Raw genomic sequence first — 18,048 nt, forward strand, 5'->3', positions numbered from 1 at the left:
GCAGTAGAATGGCCCGTACCAAAGAGCTCAGTGACTTTCATTGTGGCACTGTCATAGGATGCCACCTTTCCCACAAATTATTTTGTCAACTTTCTGCCCTGCTAGAGCTGCTCCAGTCAACAGTAAGGGCTGTTATTGTGAAGTGGAAACATCTAGGAGCAACAACAGGTCAGCCGTGAAGTGGTAGTCCACACAATCTCACAGAACGAGAACGCTGAGTGCTGAAGTGCGTAGCACCTAAAAATCGTCTGACCTCGGTTGAAACACCGAGTTCCAAACTACCTCTGGAAGCAACGTCAGCAAAATAACTGTTCAACAGCAATATAACTGTTCGTCGGGAGCTTCATGAAATGGGTTCCCATGGCCGAGCAGCCGCACACAATCTAAGATCACCTATAGTGCATTCTGAATGTATTCAGACCCTTTGACTTTTTCCACATTTTGTGGAATAGGGGGAGAAGGGAGGTGATCAAGAACCCGATGGTCACTTTGACAGAGCTCCAGAGTTCCTCTGTGGAGATGGGAGACCCTTCCACAAAGACAATCATCTCTGGAGCACTCCACCAATCAGGCTTTTATGGTAGTGTGGCCAAACGAAAGCCACTCCTTAGAAAAAGGCACATGACACTTGGAGTTTGCCAAAAGGTACCTAAAGGACTCTTGAGACCATGAGAATCAAGATACTCTGGTCTGATGAAACCAAGATTGAACTTTTTAGCCTGAATGCCAGGCGTCTGAGGGAAACCTAACTCTATCGCTATGGTGAAGCATGGTGCTGACAGCATCATGCTGTGGTGATGTTTTTCAGCAGCAGTGACTGGGAGATTAGTCAGGATGGAGGGAAAGATGAACGAAGACGTATTTGATGAAAACCTGCTCCAGAGCAATCAGGACCTCAGACTGGGGCAAAGGTTCACCTTCCAACAGGACAATGATCCCAATCACACAGCCAAGACAACACAGGAGTATTCAATGTACGAAAGACAAAATTCTACATTTTATATTTTTTTATACCTAAAAATTCAAATCAAATAAGTAAATCATCTATGGTATGACCATCTTAAAAAAAATTAAATTTAAAAATTAAAATTTCACTAAGAGTATGTCTGGTGAGGAAGCGCATAGCTCTCATAACCCCTCAATCACATCTATTTCGACTAGGAGCCCTTTCCAATACAGCCCTTTCCATTACAATCTGACTAATGATATCTGTGTGAATACTTCACAACTCTTGTCCATTATAATGACCTGTTTCTCAGCTGTTTGACGAAGATAGGAGAAGGAATATGGTGCATTGACATGATAGGTCATTCAATTGGGATTCTTTGTAAACATATTGGTGTGACTCATGTAGACAATGGCCGGGATTCAATCAAAGTTGCGTTGTCGACAAGCTTGACATTTAAGGTCATTTTCAATTGAGCCCGACATCTACAGCATTTTCTGTGAATGTAAGCTCTGCGAACGTCAGCAAAATTGCCTTTAAAAGGTGCAAGGTCGGTAAGCAATAACATGCATCTGTTTAAATCCAGGACAATGTTTCAGACAGGTAAGATCAACACAGATATTGGTCACATAATGCATGTATGACTGCATTTTAATGACATTAGTGCTGTGTGTATTCTATAGCAGTAGGCAAGACATCGCTCAAAGAAAACGATCCAGACTTTGGTAGCGCCAGTATAGGGATCACATTATTGACACTGATTTGCAGTATACATTGCTAATTAGGACTTTATTAGGAATTATTAGTCATTCATTAGGCATTATTGGCTAATACCTGACTAAGCCACCATTATCTACTTATATAAACATGTACAGTGCCTTCAGAAAGTATTCACACCCTTTGACTTTTTCCACATTTGGTTCTGTTACAGCCTGAATTTTGAGTCACTGGTCTACACACGATACCCCATAATTTCAAAGTGGAATTGTGTATTTCGATTTTGTTTTTTACAATAAATTAAAAAGGAAAAGCTGAAATGTCTTCAACTCAATAAGTATCCAACCCCTTTGTTCTGACAAGTCTAAATAAGTTCAGCAGTAAAAATGTGCTTAACAAGTCACATAATTGGTTGGAGCACGGACTGTGTGCAATAATAGTGTTTAGCATGATTTTTGAATGACTACCTCATCTCTGTAGTCTACACATACAATGATCTGTAAGGGCCCTCAGTCCAGCAGTGAATGTCAAACACAGATTGGTAGATGGGTTTAAAAAAAAGCTGTTTAAATATCCCTTTGAGCGTGGTGTTGATTATATTTTGATGGTGTATCAATACACCCAGTCACTACAAATATAAAGGTGTCCTTCCTAACAATGGTGACTTTAAAACATTTACAAAGTGGTCTAGTTACAGTTTTGACTTAAATCTGCTTGAAAATCTATGGCAAGTCCTGGAAATGTTTGTCTAGCAATGATCAACAACCAATTTGACAGAGCTTGAAGAATTTTGAAAATAATTATGGGCAAATGATGCACAGTTGAGGTGTGGATGGCTCTTAGAGGCCCAGAAAGACTCACACTTGTAATTGCTGCAGAAGATGATTCTAACATGTATTGACTCAGGGGGTTGAATACTTATCTAACCAGGAAATATTAGTGTTTTAAATTTTTTTTAAATACATTTCTTTTTACAAATGTTAGAATTTTTTTCCACTTTGACATTCCAGAGTATTTTGTGTAGATATTTGACAAGAAAATTACAATTACATCAATTTTAATCCCACTTTGTAACACAACAAAATGTGGAGAAAAAAAGTCAAGGGGTGTGAATACTTTTTGAAGGCACTGCATGAAGCTCAAATTCATGTGTCTTGACCATGTCCATGAAGTCTTATGAAAGTCACAATTATAAGATTGAGTAATGTTTTAAGTTGAAATGGAGGGACACTGCACCCCTGACGGAGTCTGGCTGCATGTTCCACACCCGGGGCGTAGCCCTGCTAAAAGCCTTGTCTGTCTCCCATGTGTTTGAGTTTAGTTAAGTTTCCAGAGGGCTGCTGGAGGGAGATTGAGTTGGAGCTTGAGGATGGTAGGGTGTGAGGGCAGGGTAAACCACCAGCCCACCCCTACACTGGGGATTTTCAGACCGGTAGAAGGACCAGAGTTATTTATTATTCAACATTTTACAGACGTAGTATAATACTTATACATTATAGTCTTAGCTTGTAGTTTCCAGCGTGGAATCTTCCATTATTTAACTCTTGAAACTAGGGGGCACTATTTTCATTTTTGGAAAAATAAAGTAAACGGGCTATCCCAAAGTAAACGGGCTATTTTGTCAGGACAAGATGCTAGAATATGCATACAATTGACAGCTTAGGATAGAAAACACTCTAAAGTTTCCAAAACTGTACAAATATTGTCTGTGAGTAATAACAGAACCGATATTACAGGCGAAAGCCTGAGAAAAATCCAATCAGAAAGTGACTCATGTTTTGAAAGCTTTGCGTTCCAATGCGTCCCTATTGAGCAGTGAATGGGATATCAACCAGAACCCCTTTTCTACGTATTCCCCAAGGTGTCTACAGCATTTTGATCAGGATTGATTATAAACAACGTTTGCCATGTTTGCCATGTTTCTGTCGATATTATGGAGCTAATTTGGAATATTTTTCGGCGTTGTCGTGACCGCAATTTCTGGTCGAATTCTCAGCCAAACGTGAAGAGCTATTTAGGCTACAAAAATATTGTTTATGGAAAAAATGAACATTTGCTATCTAACTGGGAGTCTCGTGAGTGAAAACATCCGAAGCTCATCAAAGGTAAATGATTTAATTTGATTGATTTCTGATTTTCGTGACCAGGTTGCCTGCTGCTAGCTAGGAATAATGCTATGCTAGGCTATCGATAAATGTACACAAATGCTTGTCTTGCTTTGGCTGTAAAGCATCATTTCAAAATCTGAGATGACAGGGTGATTAACAAAACACTAAGCTGTGTTTCAATATATTTCACTTGTGATTTCATGAATATGAATATTTTCTAGTAATATTTTTTGTCCGTTGCGTTATGCTAATTACTGTCAGTTGATGACAATTCTCCCGGATCCGGGAGCGGTAGTTCCAAGAGCAAACAAGCACAGCACGGAGACCATGACTATCAGTCTCTGGCACTTTTATCTGTCAATATATTCAACATCTTCTCACCCCTATCTCATTTAAACTCTAAATGAAAGGTTAGGGTAACAGCTCCCAAAGTAGCCTAATGCACAATAACTAACAGTTATTGTGATAAAGTCAAAATTAGTGCTACATCCTACATGAGTGTGTCCAACTTTATCTGCGTCACAGGCTCCTAGCCAGAGATTTTTATTTCAATGACAGATTATTCTTGAATCTGTGGTGCATGCAGAAGCCAAGGTGACCGGAGCATCTACAGCAGGATGATAATATTCAGATCGTGGATGGGTTCTGCTCCTGTTTTGTCAGTGGGCCAGCCAGCTCTAAACTGCTGTTCTTTTGAAATGCCAAGAGTATTCCTGAGGGTACGCTGCTCTGTCCAAACTCATGGTTGGCATCTGTTTTGGGTGAGACACTGTTTGCAAGGACGGATCTGTTTACTTCTAAAGCTACTTCATTACCATGCCAAACATTGACCTTCACACAGACACAGACGCATGTACACCCAGACACGCATGCGCACACACAGATCCAGACACACTGACACGTGTGTGTGCATGCACATATGCAAACACACTGACAAACACACTGACACAGACACACACACTCACGTCTCATGCTCATTTTCCGACACAGATGTTGTGCCTTAATGATGATGCTTGAGAAACACAGCATTCCCTAAGTGATTACAATACTCCAAAATATATAAATATAAACAAACACTCAAACTCTGATAAAAAACGTTGTACTGTAGGGGGTTAATTTTGGCATTTGGTTTTTGAATGTCCTTATTTATATGGTAAACACCAGTATTTTGACCAGTGGATTTGTGGCATCAGATTACTTGTCTTCGATGATGACATTTATGTCTGTGATAGGCACACACAGGTTATGACAGGTACAAATGTATGGGGCGGGATAGGGCCGTGAGAGCCCCATCACTCATCAATCAAACCCATAGTAACTATAGCACGATGACAGGGCCCTGATTGGCTGGGAATGAGAAAATGTTTGACGGACAATTGAGAAAGTTGAGTAATAGCTGATCGCCTCCTACTGTAGGATTCCAATATCTGCCTGGGTTGCCAGGTCTTCTGGGGTTGCCATGTCAGGTGCATAACCGCCCTCTCCTTTGACAGAGATGGATAACGTAATTACAATTTATATGTCCCCGCTTGTTTCCACACAGAGCTTTATGGACTCATCTATGAGTTAGTGATTATAAGGGTAGCAATGCATGGTTTCATTTGATCACTGTGTGTGTGTATATGTATTCGTGTGACCTGCCATTTGCCGTACTCCCTTGCTGGATGAAATTTCAGGGACATGTCTGCACATCACACAGCAAACAAAGCTGTGGATCCAACAACTAGCACACAGGACAAAGAACATGCAGGTTTAGTAGAAAATGAAAACTCAAGGTGCCTCTTTATTTGTGTTTCTGTACACCAATTAAATTATTATGTGGCTTCATCACAGTGCAGTCACACTCAAATGCATATGAAGGGAGTCGGTGCCGTCATGTTACTATATTGTTTTTTGATTTTCCGGACACAATGATGTGACAAGGTACTGGCCGTTCTCTCTTTTCTATGTTGAAGAAAACAAGGACATGGGGATAGAATGGAAACTTCCATTGTCAAAGTGTCAGTGCAAAACCAGTTCTAGTTTTGACAGAAGGCCTTGTGTTCAAAACGGCAACAAAGGCCTCCATACCCCCTTCCCTGTTTATCTTAGTAGAAAAAGTAATGAATAATTGTTTCACCAGTTTGTTCTTCTTTATTTCTCCTTTCACAGACTCAGAAGTAATCTATAGGAATCGCGATGGCCACGTCATCAAGTTTAACATCCTCACCAATGAGACTGATATTGTACTGACAAACACAACGTTCGTAAGTGCAAACCCTTTACCATCTGAAAATGCATGCACGCGCAGACACTGACACACAAGCATATAAGTAAAATGTATTTATAAAGCCCTTTTTACATCAGCCGATGTCACAAAGTGCTGTACAGAATACCAGCCTAAAACCCCAAACAGCAAGCAATGCAGATGTAGAAGCACATATATCACTCAAACTGACATGTCAGCAAACTGATACAGTATGCACACTTAAAAGTGCATACTTTCTGTCTTTTTTGTCTTCTAGGTCAATTTCAACGTTGCAAAGTACTCTGTTTCCCCGGACTTGAAATATGTGCTCTTTGCCTATGATGTTAAACAGGTAAGCTCCTCTTACTTTCCCGCTTTCACTCTAGTTTTTTGTCTTGCTGTTGTGAAAAAGTCGCATACCCTCATTATTCATAAAATATGAAAAGTAATTGCTTTTGCAGATAATTGGACTGGTAGAGTAGCCTACAGTACAAAACACAATTATGCTCGCTCTCGCTCTCTTCCTCTCTCTCTCTCTCTCTCTCTCTCTCTCTCTCTCTCTCTCTGCCATACGCTCTGTCTCTCACACATTCTGGAACACACTCTAACTCCATCAAATCAACAAACTCAATCTTAAATATATGCATACTAGAGTACCATACAAGCTTGTGCACTACAAGGCACACATCTTGAAGTCAGCCAACTATACAGTGGGACTGTTGACCAAACACCCACACCATTCCGTGTGTACAGGGGCGGACTGGCCATCTGGCATTTGGGCAAACAAATTATGGGCTGGTCCATTTTTAGCCTCAATGAAAAAAATGAGCTAGCGTGGGGGCCTCAAGACTGTAAACACCAATGTGCTGTCATTACTCGAAACTTTTGAGGAAACCCATTGCGCTTAATATATCTGAATACAGTTAAGTGATGTTGTAGTTATTACTCAAACCGATGGAGTCACTGTGACTCTGTAAGGGGTCCGGATTTGAATTGTATCAGCACTAAGCCATGCCTCCAAATCTAATTTCGAAGTGTGCCTTGTCTTTTCGAGTGAATTGTAGAGTCACCACCCATGACTGTATTTGTTAGTGACAAAGACATATTTGTTGAATTCAAACATTTTCAGTCCTTTGGCCACCAAGTGAGTTCCTAGGAAAATATTATCATTATAATTGTGTTCTTTATGACAATACATTACATATCTCATCAGGCTTTATTCTGAGGCCTAGCTTTACCCTAATACAGTAGCCTGAAACTCATGGTTTTACAGGCCACATCAGGCCTGCAAGTAGGGTTGCAAAATAAACATAAAAAATATCCTGGTTGAAGGATTTCCAGTAATCTTCCAACTGGGATACTGGAAAACATGGGAAATGTACCAGAATTTTATTTTGCATCCCTACTTGCAAATCACATTATTTTGGCTTGCAAAGTGATGTGTGATTCCTATCGGAATCCAGCTAGTTAGGATACCCAACAGTTGGAATTTATATTCACCCGCAATCTGCATTCATTATGACTGCCAGGTTTAGGATTAGTGTGAGGAGACGACCTAAGCCAATTAAACTGGAACAAACATTTCAGTAACTGGTGCAAAACGTATTACTAAATGATTGGATTCGTTTTCTTTGTGTAGCATAAGATAAATCAATCAATAACTCAATAGACATGCAAAAACACAGATATTACATTTTTTTTTTTTAAAATCTACCTACAGTAGAGTAAGCTGAGTAAAAATTTCGTTTTTTTTTATCATAACTTAAAAACATTTAGTTGATGTGACTGAGCCGGTATTTACAGTATAATTCACGGTGCTCGGGGGTGGAACGACAAGTGATAAAACATTTAGTTGCTGGCAATTAACAGGTCACGTTCATTAATTAATATAGCAGTGGCCCTGTTTCCATCAGAAACGTGTAGATGCGAAATTAGATATGCAAATTGCACCCTCTACTCTGGAAGGGATCAACTATGAGGATTACCGACAATGAGATTAATCTTAATGTATTTGCATATTTCCCGTGATTCTTGTGCGGGCTAAAAAATAACTTCAGTTCACTGTGCAATCCCTTTCTTTTGCCGTGCAGTGTTATATTGTATGCTATAAAGATAAAGGGACAAGCTCAGAATTGATTGTGAAAGATATGTAAAGAGGCTGTCATTTGTTCATTATATAATTCTATGTTCAGAACCCCTTTGGGCGTCTGCTGTATGAAAACAACTTCTGGACCCTTGGGAAATTGTTTAGTTGAGCAAACAGGGCAATACACGTGGTACAGCATGTTGAAATGAAAAGGAAGCACGGAATAATGTTGTGGCATTTGAACAAGTATGTCCACCATCAACATCAAACTAATCTTCATTAGATGCAAGAGATCCTGTATGTTCTCACTCTTCAAAAGTAATCTATGCTGACTGTTAATAACTACAAAATGTGTTATATACATCAATTCTCCAAATGATTTTCACCAGTGTAGAGGGAATTTGTTGACCGAGTGCATTGAGGACATCTCTGGTAGTCTCACCTAGCTCGAGGATTACATGCCATTATCTCATTACTGAGGTATCCGAGAGCGATTAAACTTGATAAACACTCATAATCTCTGTGCATGTTTGTCAATTATGATAATAGGCTCTGTTTTCTATGCTGGTAAACATCTTGTAATGCTCTTGCATCTTGTAAATCCTCTAGTCAAGTCTATGTTGATCCAGTGCCTTGTGTTTGCAATGAAAATGTGCTAATAGATTCAAGCTAATCAGGTTGGAGTGGGTGGAGTACCTCACCAAACAAAGATGTATAAACAGGATTTATGTTTACCCGTGGAGTATAATAATGAAGTCCATTGTTTACTTGACATGACGTAGATGATATGCTACTTGGGTGTCCTCTACAATTATTAAATCGCTCTGTAAGGAAATTGTGTTTTATTTTGTTTGGGGACAGATCTAAGTCAAATGGACAACTGCACAATTATTTTGTCTCACATTGTTAAGCCACAAATAGCCTATCACATCGCAATTGTATTTCTGACATTTTGGTGAGGGAAATAGATTAAGAATTCAGTTGCTTTGCAAGGAGAAAACTATTTAAGTCAGATACGTCCTCGTGATGGATATTGATGAAGTAGTCTTTGGCTCGCTTCCTTCAAATGAACAAAGGCTGGACACGTAGTTCCTACCTTGCATAATCCCAAAATGCTGATATCCAAACAAATAAGCCTGGCGGGAATCAAAGATATGATGCAAAGGAAGAAGAAGTGTAACACTCGTCCTCTTCTTCTGAAGAGGAGTCGCAAGGATCGGACGTGGTACGTGTTCATGACGATATTTATTCAACTCAGAACACTAAAACAAAAATAACAACGAGAATAACACAAAACGAAACAGTCCTGTCTGGTGACATACACCCACGAAACACAAGTGGGAAAAGGCTACCTAAGTATGATTCTCAATCAGAGACAACTAACGACACCTGCCTCTGATTGAGAACCATACCAGGCCAAATGCAAAAACACAACATAGAAAACAGAACATAGACAACCCACCCAACTCACGCCCTGACCATACTAAAACAAAGACATAACAAAGGAACTAAGGTCAGGAGATTCCGGCAGCTCCGGACAGACTGGAGACTCCGGCAGCTCCGGACAGACTGGAGACTCCGGCAGCTCCGGACAGATGGGAGACTCCGGCAGCCCAGGACAGACTGGAGACTCCGGCAGCTCCAGACAGACGGGAGACTCCGGCAGCTCCGGACAGATGAGAGACTCCGGAAGCTCCAGACAGACGGGAGACTCCGGAAGCTCCGGACAAACGGGAGACTCCGCCAGGTCCGGACAGACGGGAGCACCTATAGGGAGGAGACGAAGAGACAGCCTGGTGCTGGGGGCTGCCACCGGAGGGCTGGTGCCTGGAGGTGGCACCGGATAGACCGGACTGTGAAGGCGTACTGGAGGTCTCGAGCACCGAGCCTGCCCAACCCTACCTGGCTGAATGCTCCCCGTAGCCAGGCCAGTGCGGCGAGGTGTAATACCCCGCACTGGGCTGTGCTGGCGAACCGGGGATACCATGCGTAGGGCTGGTGCCATGTACCCCGGCCCGAGGAGACGCACTGAAGACCAGATGCACTGAGCCGGCTTCATGGCACCTGGCTCGATTCCCACTCTAGCCCGACCGATACGAGGCGCTGCTATGTACTGCACCGGGCTATGCATGCGCACCGGGGACACTGTGCGCCTCACGGCATAACACGGTGGGACCCTCTCTCTCCACGGTATGCACGGGGAGTTGGCTCAGGTCTCCTACCTGACTTAGCCACACTCCGCGTGTGCCCCCCCCAATACATTTTTGGGGCTGCCTCTAGGGCTTCCAACCGCGAGGCCGTGCTGCTTTCTCATACCGCCGCCTCTCCGCTTTCGCTGCCTCCAGCTCGGCCTTGGGACGGCGATATTCTCCAGCCTGTGCCCAGGGTCCCTTGCCGTCCAGAATCTCCTCCCATGTCCAGGAGTCCTGCGATCGCTGCTGCTGCTGCTGCCCATTACCACGCTGCTTGGTCCTTTGGTGGTGGGTGTTTCTGTAACGCTCGTCCTCTTCTTCTGATGAGGAGTCGCAAGGATCGGACCAAAGCGCAGCGTGGTACGTGTTCATGACGATATTTATTCAACTCAGAACACTAAAACAAAAATAACAACGAGAATGATACGAAACGAAACAGTCCTGTCTGGTGACATACACAAAGACAGAAAATAAACACCCACGAAACACAAGTGGGAAAAGGCTACCTAAGTATGATTCTCAATCAGAGACAACTAACGGCACCTGCCTCTGATTGAGAACCATACCAGGCCAAACGCAAAAACACAACATAGAAAACGGAACATAGACAACCCACCCAACTCACGCCCTGACCATACTAAAACAAAGACATAACAAAGGAACTAAGGTCAGGAGATTCCGGCAGCTCCGGACAGACTGGAGACTCCGGCAGCTCCGGACAGACTGGAGACTCCGGCAGCTCCGGACAGATGGGAGACTCCGGCAGCCCAGGACAGACTGGAGACTCCGGCAGCTCCAGACAGACGGGAGACTCCGGCAGCTCCGGACAGATGAGAGACTCCGGAAGCTCCGGACAGACGGGAGACTCCGGAAGCTCCGGACAAACGGGAGACTCCGCCAGGTCCGGACAGACGGGAGCACCTATAGGGAGGAGACGAAGAGACAGCCTGGTGCTGGGGGCTGCCACCGGAGGGCTGGTGCCTGGAGGTGGCACCGGATAGACCGGACTGTGAAGGCGTACTGGAGGTCTCGAGCACCGAGCCTGCCCAACCCTACCTGGCTGAATGCTCCCCGTAGCCAGGCCAGTGCGGCGAGGTGTAATACCCCGCACTGGGCTGTGCTGGCGAACCGGGGATACCATGCGTAGGGCTGGTGCCATGTACCCCGGCCCGAGGAGACGCACTGAAGACCAGATGCACTGAGCCGGCTTCATGGCACCTGGCTCGATTCCCACTCTAGCCCGACCGATACGAGGCGCTGCTATGTACTGCACCGGGCTATGCATGCGCACCGGGGACACTGTGCGCCTCACGGCATAACACGGTGGGACCCTCTCTCTCCACGGTATGCACGGGGAGTTGGCTCAGGTCTCCTACCTGACTTAGCCACACTCCGCGTGTGCCCCCCCCAATACATTTTTGGGGCTGCCTCTAGGGCTTCCAACCGCGAGGCCGTGCTGCTTTCTCATACCGCCGCCTCTCCGCTTTATTCGCTGCCTCCAGCTCGGCCTTGGGACGGCGATATTCTCCAGCCTGTGCCCAGGGTCCCTTGCCGTCCAGAATCTCCTCCCATGTCCAGGAGTCCTGCGATCGCTGCTGCTGCTGCTGCCCATTACCACGCTGCTTGGTCCTTTGGTGGTGGGTGTTTCTGTAACGCTCGTCCTCTTCTTCTGATGAGGAGTCGCAAGGATCGGACCAAAGCGCAGCGTGGTACGTGTTCATGACGATATTTATTCAACTCAGAACACTAAAACAAAAATAACAACGAGAATGATACGAAACGAAACAGTCCTGTCTGGTGACATACACAAAGACAGAAAATAAACACCCACGAAACACAAGTGGGAAAAGGCTACCTAAGTATGATTCTCAATCAGAGACAACTAACGGCACCTGCCTCTGATTGAGAACCATACCAGGCCAAACGCAAAAACACAACATAGAAAACGGAACATAGACAACCCACCCAACTCACACTCTGACCATACTAAAACAAAGACATAACAAGGTCAGAACGTGACAGAAGAAGGATAATCTATGAGAGCTATCTCATCAGGACCATTCGGGGGTCACGGGAACCCAAATAGTCCAATGGTGTGTGATTTAACAGGCCAAAAGCAGCACCTGGCGCCATAAACACTGTTATCACCGTATCCATATTCCCAAGCCCTCTAAGACCTTTGAGACTGAAGGGCCTTACAGTGCTGGCACCTTGAGGGCCCATGTTATTATAGTAAATCTGAGGGAGCCAATGTGCTGTGAGGGCCCAGAATTGCTATGGTAACCTGAGGGACCCATTTTGACTGCTGTACTGAGAGGGTCGCAGTGATCCTGTCATCCACACTGGGCGAACATTGTGCACAAAATATGACAAGTTAGCAAAAAATTATATGACACCGGTAGATTCGGGGATCAATTTGCTTTGATCCTCTTAGGGGTTCAGATGGCTCTTACGTTCCTTGCACAAAATCTTCTGGAGTGGCTTATAGCCTAAAATAATTCCCAACCTGGGGAGTTTTCTTCTTTCCTACCCTTCGCTTACAAATGGATCGATCCCAGTGGGGCTGGAGCGACAATTTAACTTGTTTTGGGGTGACCGTGCTGGGAAACTGCTTCACGGGTTCTCTCTGCTCTGTTGGTCCTAGGAGTTGCTTAAGTTTCTTTGCTGTATTTGATTTAGGCTCCTCTGTAACCCTTTCAGTACAGCTTGAGCAAAGTTGTGCATTAAGTGTGGTCATGTTCGAATAAGGGGAGTAAACTAGGCCTTTATTTTCTCAATGCAGACGAGGCACTTGTTCTGTAGACAGAACATTAGTAGGGCTGGGATGATAGCAGTATCGCAATACTCATTAGTATCGTGGGAAGGAAACAAAACACAATGCGGATTTAACTTCTTTCGGAAAACAGCCCTAATGTTGGAAACAAACATCATTATGTTGTCACCCAGAGTCACATTTATTTATTTTCCAAGCTATAGGAAACAATATTTTGCGTACAGCAGGTACGCTTCGTGTTTTAATTTTTGACATGGAAAACATATTGGGATACAGGTATCGCCACAGACCAAATGATTAGATACAGCAACACACATTCACATGGAATTTCTACTATCCTACTGTATAACACAGTAAATAATGGTATGAAACATGTTAATTACTATGTGAGAAATTCACATGTACAAGCAGAGCCAAAAAATGTAGGTGACAAAACAATTTTGTATCATATTTTACCCAGAGGCTGAAAGCACCCATTGTAAACCTTGCCATGCATTGCTCCATTAACTGGTCCACTGTACTCTTCTCTGAGGCAGTATAGAAGACCACCTAAACCTGTTTTGAGCCAGTCTACATATTTAATAGTTTGTTTTCATCTGTGGCTCCCAATCTCTCCCTGGCATGCACCACACACTGCCAGAGATGAGGAGATCTCTGGGTAATATCCAGAAGTGTGATCTTCCAAACCTCTCCCATAAACCAGGAGAATCCATGTTTTCATTTGATTCAATCCGATTTGTATATCTAATAGGGGAGGACGGAGCGGGCGATTCACCTTGACTGTGGAATAGGAAGGAAGTAAAGGATGGTCGGTGTGTGGAAAATGTAATCATCAGATGATATTTGAAATTGTCACGCCCTAACCATAGAGAGCCCTCTGGGTTCTCTAAGATGTATAGGTCAGAGCGTGACTAGGGGGGTTTCTAGCGTTTCCATTTCTATGTTGGTATTTGTATGGTTCCCAATTAGAGGCAGCTGATTATCATTGTCTCTAATTGGGGATCATATTTATGTTGCCCATTGTTCCCACCTGTGTTGTGGGATATTGTTTTCAGTTAGTGCCTTAGTGCGCTCTGTACTGGATGTTCGTTGTTTCTTTGTTGTTTACTTTGAAATAAAATACGTGGAACTATACGCACGCTGAGCCTTGGTCCGCTCCATTCGACGATCGTGACAGAATATCACACCAACAAAGGACAAAGCAGCGTGTTATGGAGGTAAAGGAGTTTTGGACATGGGAGGTAATCATAGGAGGATGCGAGACCCTTCCTTCGAGGGAATCGCCAAGGAAGATGGAAGGACAGCGACAATGCTGGGGTCCGAGGCCACAGAAACCCCAATATTTTTGGGGGAGGGGGCACAAGGGGTGGTCGGCTGAGCAGAGGATAGAATCAAAGACCGTTGGGGAGGCGATGGAGCTGTTGGAGGAGAGAGAAAGGAGAGAAATGTTAGTTAGGTGTGTTCTGCACCGCACTCGCCCCGAAGAGCGTGTCATCAGTACGGTGCCGGCTCCACGCACCAGGCCTCCAGTGCGCCTCCCCAGCCCGTTATGTCCTGTGCCGGCTCACCACACTCGCCCTGAAGAGAGTGTCATCAGTCCGGTGCCACCTGTGCCAGCTCCACGCACCAGGCCTCCAGTGCGCCTCCCCAGCCCGGTACATCCTGTGCCGGCTCCCTGCATTTGTCCACCAGTGTGTGTGTACGGTCCGGAGACTCCAGTGATGGTCTACAGCCCGGAGACTCCAGTGATGGTCTACAGCCCGGAGACTCCAGTGATGGTCTACAGCCCGGAACCTCCAGCGACGGTTCACTGTCCGGAGCTTCCAGCGACGGTTCACAGTCCGGAGCTTCTAGCGATGGTTCACAGTCCGGAGCCTCCTGTGACGGTCAACGCCCCGGAGCCTCCTGTCACCGTCAACGGCCCGGAGCTTCCTGTCACGGTCAACGGCCCGGAGCTTCCAGTCACGGTCAACGGCCCGGAGCTTCCAGTCACGGTCAACGGCCCGGAGCTTCCAGTGACGGTTCACTGTCCGGAGCTTCTAGCGACGGTTCACAGTCCGGAGGTTCCAGCGACGGTCAGCGGTCCGGAGCTTCCAGTGACGGTCAGCGGTCCGGAGCTTCCAGTGACGGTCAGCGGTCCGGAGTTTCCAGTGACGGTCAGCGGTCCGGAGCTTCCAGTGACAGTCCACGGCCCAGAGCTTCCTGCGCCAGTGCCATGGCTGGAGCCTTTCTCTGCGCCGGTGCCCAGTCCAGGCACAGCGTCCAGTCCCACTTCATGGCCGGATCCTTCCTCTGCGCCGGTGCCCAGTCCAGGCATGGCGTCCAGGCACGGCGTCCAGTCCCGCTCCATGGCCGGAGCCTTCCTCTGCTCTGATGCTCAGTCCAAGCACGGCGTCCAGTCCTGCTCCATGGCCGGAGCCTTCCTCTTCTCCGGTGCTCAGTCCGGGCACGGTGTTCAGCACGGCTTCAGGGCCAGATCCGCTGTCTGAGGGGGGATACGTGCCGCACCGGAGCCGCCACCGACGCTAGTTGCCGACCCTAAACCTTCCCATCTAGGTTCAGGTTTTTGCGGTCGCGGTCCGCACCTTTGGAACCGTTTTTGTTAAGGTTTACTTTGAAATAAAGTATGTGGAACTATATGCACACTGCGCCTTGGTCCGCTCCATTCGACGATCGTGGCAGAAATGGAGGAACGTGGTGATGGAAATTGTCATTAATACGACATGGGCTTTTCGTTGGTTTGGGCAGAGGCTGTTCCCTCTGTGTGGTTTGATACTCAACTTTTGCAGTGTGATTAGTTGTGTTTGACAAAACGTCTATGTCCCCAGACCTGAGTGTACCATTCATATTCATCATTGAGCTGCAGCTCAAATTTGAGTGCAAAGGGAGTTGAAAATGTCAACCTCCTTGTTTTTGATTAAATCACCATGCTGACCACAAAGATCATTGTGCCCGTGTGAGCTTCTCAGCTCCTGAAGGAATGTGGGGAGGGGCAACAATTTGAAACATTTGGAAATTGTCCTCTAACTGTACACATGATATGGAAACTGAGAGTTGATATTAGCCATTTTTATCATGATATACAGAGTAGGAAATGTAATCAAAGCTAGATATAAGGAGCACCTCAGAGAGAGCAAGAATGTCAAAGTTGTATCCCACAAGCAGTAAACATGTTTTGCCAAAGGTCAATGTGTGTTCCGAAGTAAAACTCCAACTGGAGGGAGTCAATAGGGTTCAAGTAAAAGTCACTGTGTCCATTCCTATTTTTGTAAACAGTAATTTGCCATTACTGGGAACAAGAGTCTGTGATTCTTCCGTTGATATTTCACAAAAGCTCATTACATACACTTCCAAATGCTTACCTTGAATTTGTTTTACATTTACATTTACATTTAAGTCATTTAGCAGACGCTCTTATCCAGAGCGACTTACAAATTGGTGCATTCACCTTATGACATCCAGTGGAGCAGCCACTTTACAATAGTGCATCTAAATCTTTTAAGGGGGGTGAGAAGGATTACTTTATCCTATCCTAGGTATTCCTTAGAGGTGGGGTTTCAGGTGTCTCCGGAAGGTGGTGATTGACTCCACTGTCCTGGCGTCGTGAGGGAGTTTGTTCCACCATTGGGGGGCCAGAGCAGCGAACAGTTTTGACTGGGCTGAGCGGGAACTGTACTTCCTCAGTGGTAGGGAGGCGAGCAGGCCAGAGGTGGATGAACGCAGTGCCCTTGTTTGGGTGTAGGGCCTGATCAGAGCCTGGAGGTACTGAGGTGCCGTTTCCCTCACAGCTCCGTAGGCAAGCACCATGGTCTTGTAGCGGATGCGAGCTTCAACTGGAAGCCAGTGGAGAGAGCGGAGGAGCGGGGTGACGTGAGAGAACTTGGGAAGGTTGAACACCAGACGGGCTGCGGCGTTCTGGATGAGTTGTAGGGGTTTAATGGCACAGGCAGGAAAAAAGAGAAAAAGAAAAAGAGACAAAAGAGAAAAAAAAAAAAAAAGACAACGAGACAACGCATCTTTTGCCTCCTAGCAAAGGATGTGTTTTCACAGATGTTTAACCCCGACCTGCGTCTCGACCTGCGCAGCTAATAGCAACAGAGGGAACGGATACATTTGTCAAAGCCATTGGAGGTATACTCTCAACCCTCCCCTCACTCTGGCATCACTCATCAACACTATTTCAGGAGTGAGGAGCGATTACTCATCAATCTCGCCACTATAACAGCCCCCACCACCGTCCGTCGTTGCCATCGTTGCCAGCTCCATCGAGCCCTTCTGCCTTCCTCGGGCGCTATGCATAATTCACTGTGGCGAAGTGCGTTCTTTCCGAGTGAAGAAGAGCTTTTTAATTTGAGCTATCCATCCTCTGCCATGGCATACCTGTTTTAAGACTCCTTTCTGCTCAAACAGATATATATGTTATTCTCCAAGTATATGTTATTCTGCAAATCATGTAAAAATGTGTCTGATGATTTATGCATATGTACATTGGATGGTGCCTTCATTGATCATGTCCCCGCTTATAAATATCGGGGCGTCTGGATCGACGAGAAGCTATCTTTCAAAAAGCATGTGGATGATTTAGTTGATAAATTAAGAATTAAAATCATCTTATTTTATAGATGTTATTATTTTATCATGCCTTTCATTAAATAGCAGAAAACAAATAATTCAGTTGACATTCATACCAGTTACAGACTAGATTTCTGAGGCTGGTAACTCTAATGAACTTATCCTCTACAGCAGAGGTATCTCTGGGTCTTCCTTTCCTGTGGAGGTCAGCATGAGTCAGTTTCATCATGGCGCTTGATGGTTTTTGCGACTGCACCTGAATAAACTTTCAAAGTTCTTGAAATTTTCCGTATTGACTGACCTTCATGTCTGAAAGTAATAATGACTGTCGTTTCTCTTTGCTCATTTCAGCTGTTCTTGCCATAATATGGACTTTTTATATTACCAAACAGGGTGTCACGTTCGTTATAAGGATCAGACCAAGGTG

At 45.0% G+C, this 18,048-nt stretch overlaps 1 protein-coding gene across 1 annotated transcript in view; it reads left to right on the top strand.

Annotated features, from left to right (window-relative positions):
* Positions 1-6,281: 6,281 nt before the first annotated feature.
* The window catches only part of LOC115107764 (inactive dipeptidyl peptidase 10-like), a 104,867-nt gene continuing 93,100 nt past the window's right edge, over positions 6,282-18,048 (top strand). The window contains exon 1 of the mRNA XM_029631387.2: positions 6,282-6,350. The gene's annotated coding sequence lies outside the window, so the exon portion shown is untranslated. The remainder of the gene's footprint in view (positions 6,351-18,048) is intronic.

The sequence above is a fragment of the Oncorhynchus nerka genome, linkage group LG3 (genome assembly GCF_034236695.1).
Source record: "Oncorhynchus nerka isolate Pitt River linkage group LG3, Oner_Uvic_2.0, whole genome shotgun sequence".
Lineage (NCBI taxonomy): Eukaryota > Metazoa > Chordata > Actinopteri > Salmoniformes > Salmonidae > Oncorhynchus > Oncorhynchus nerka.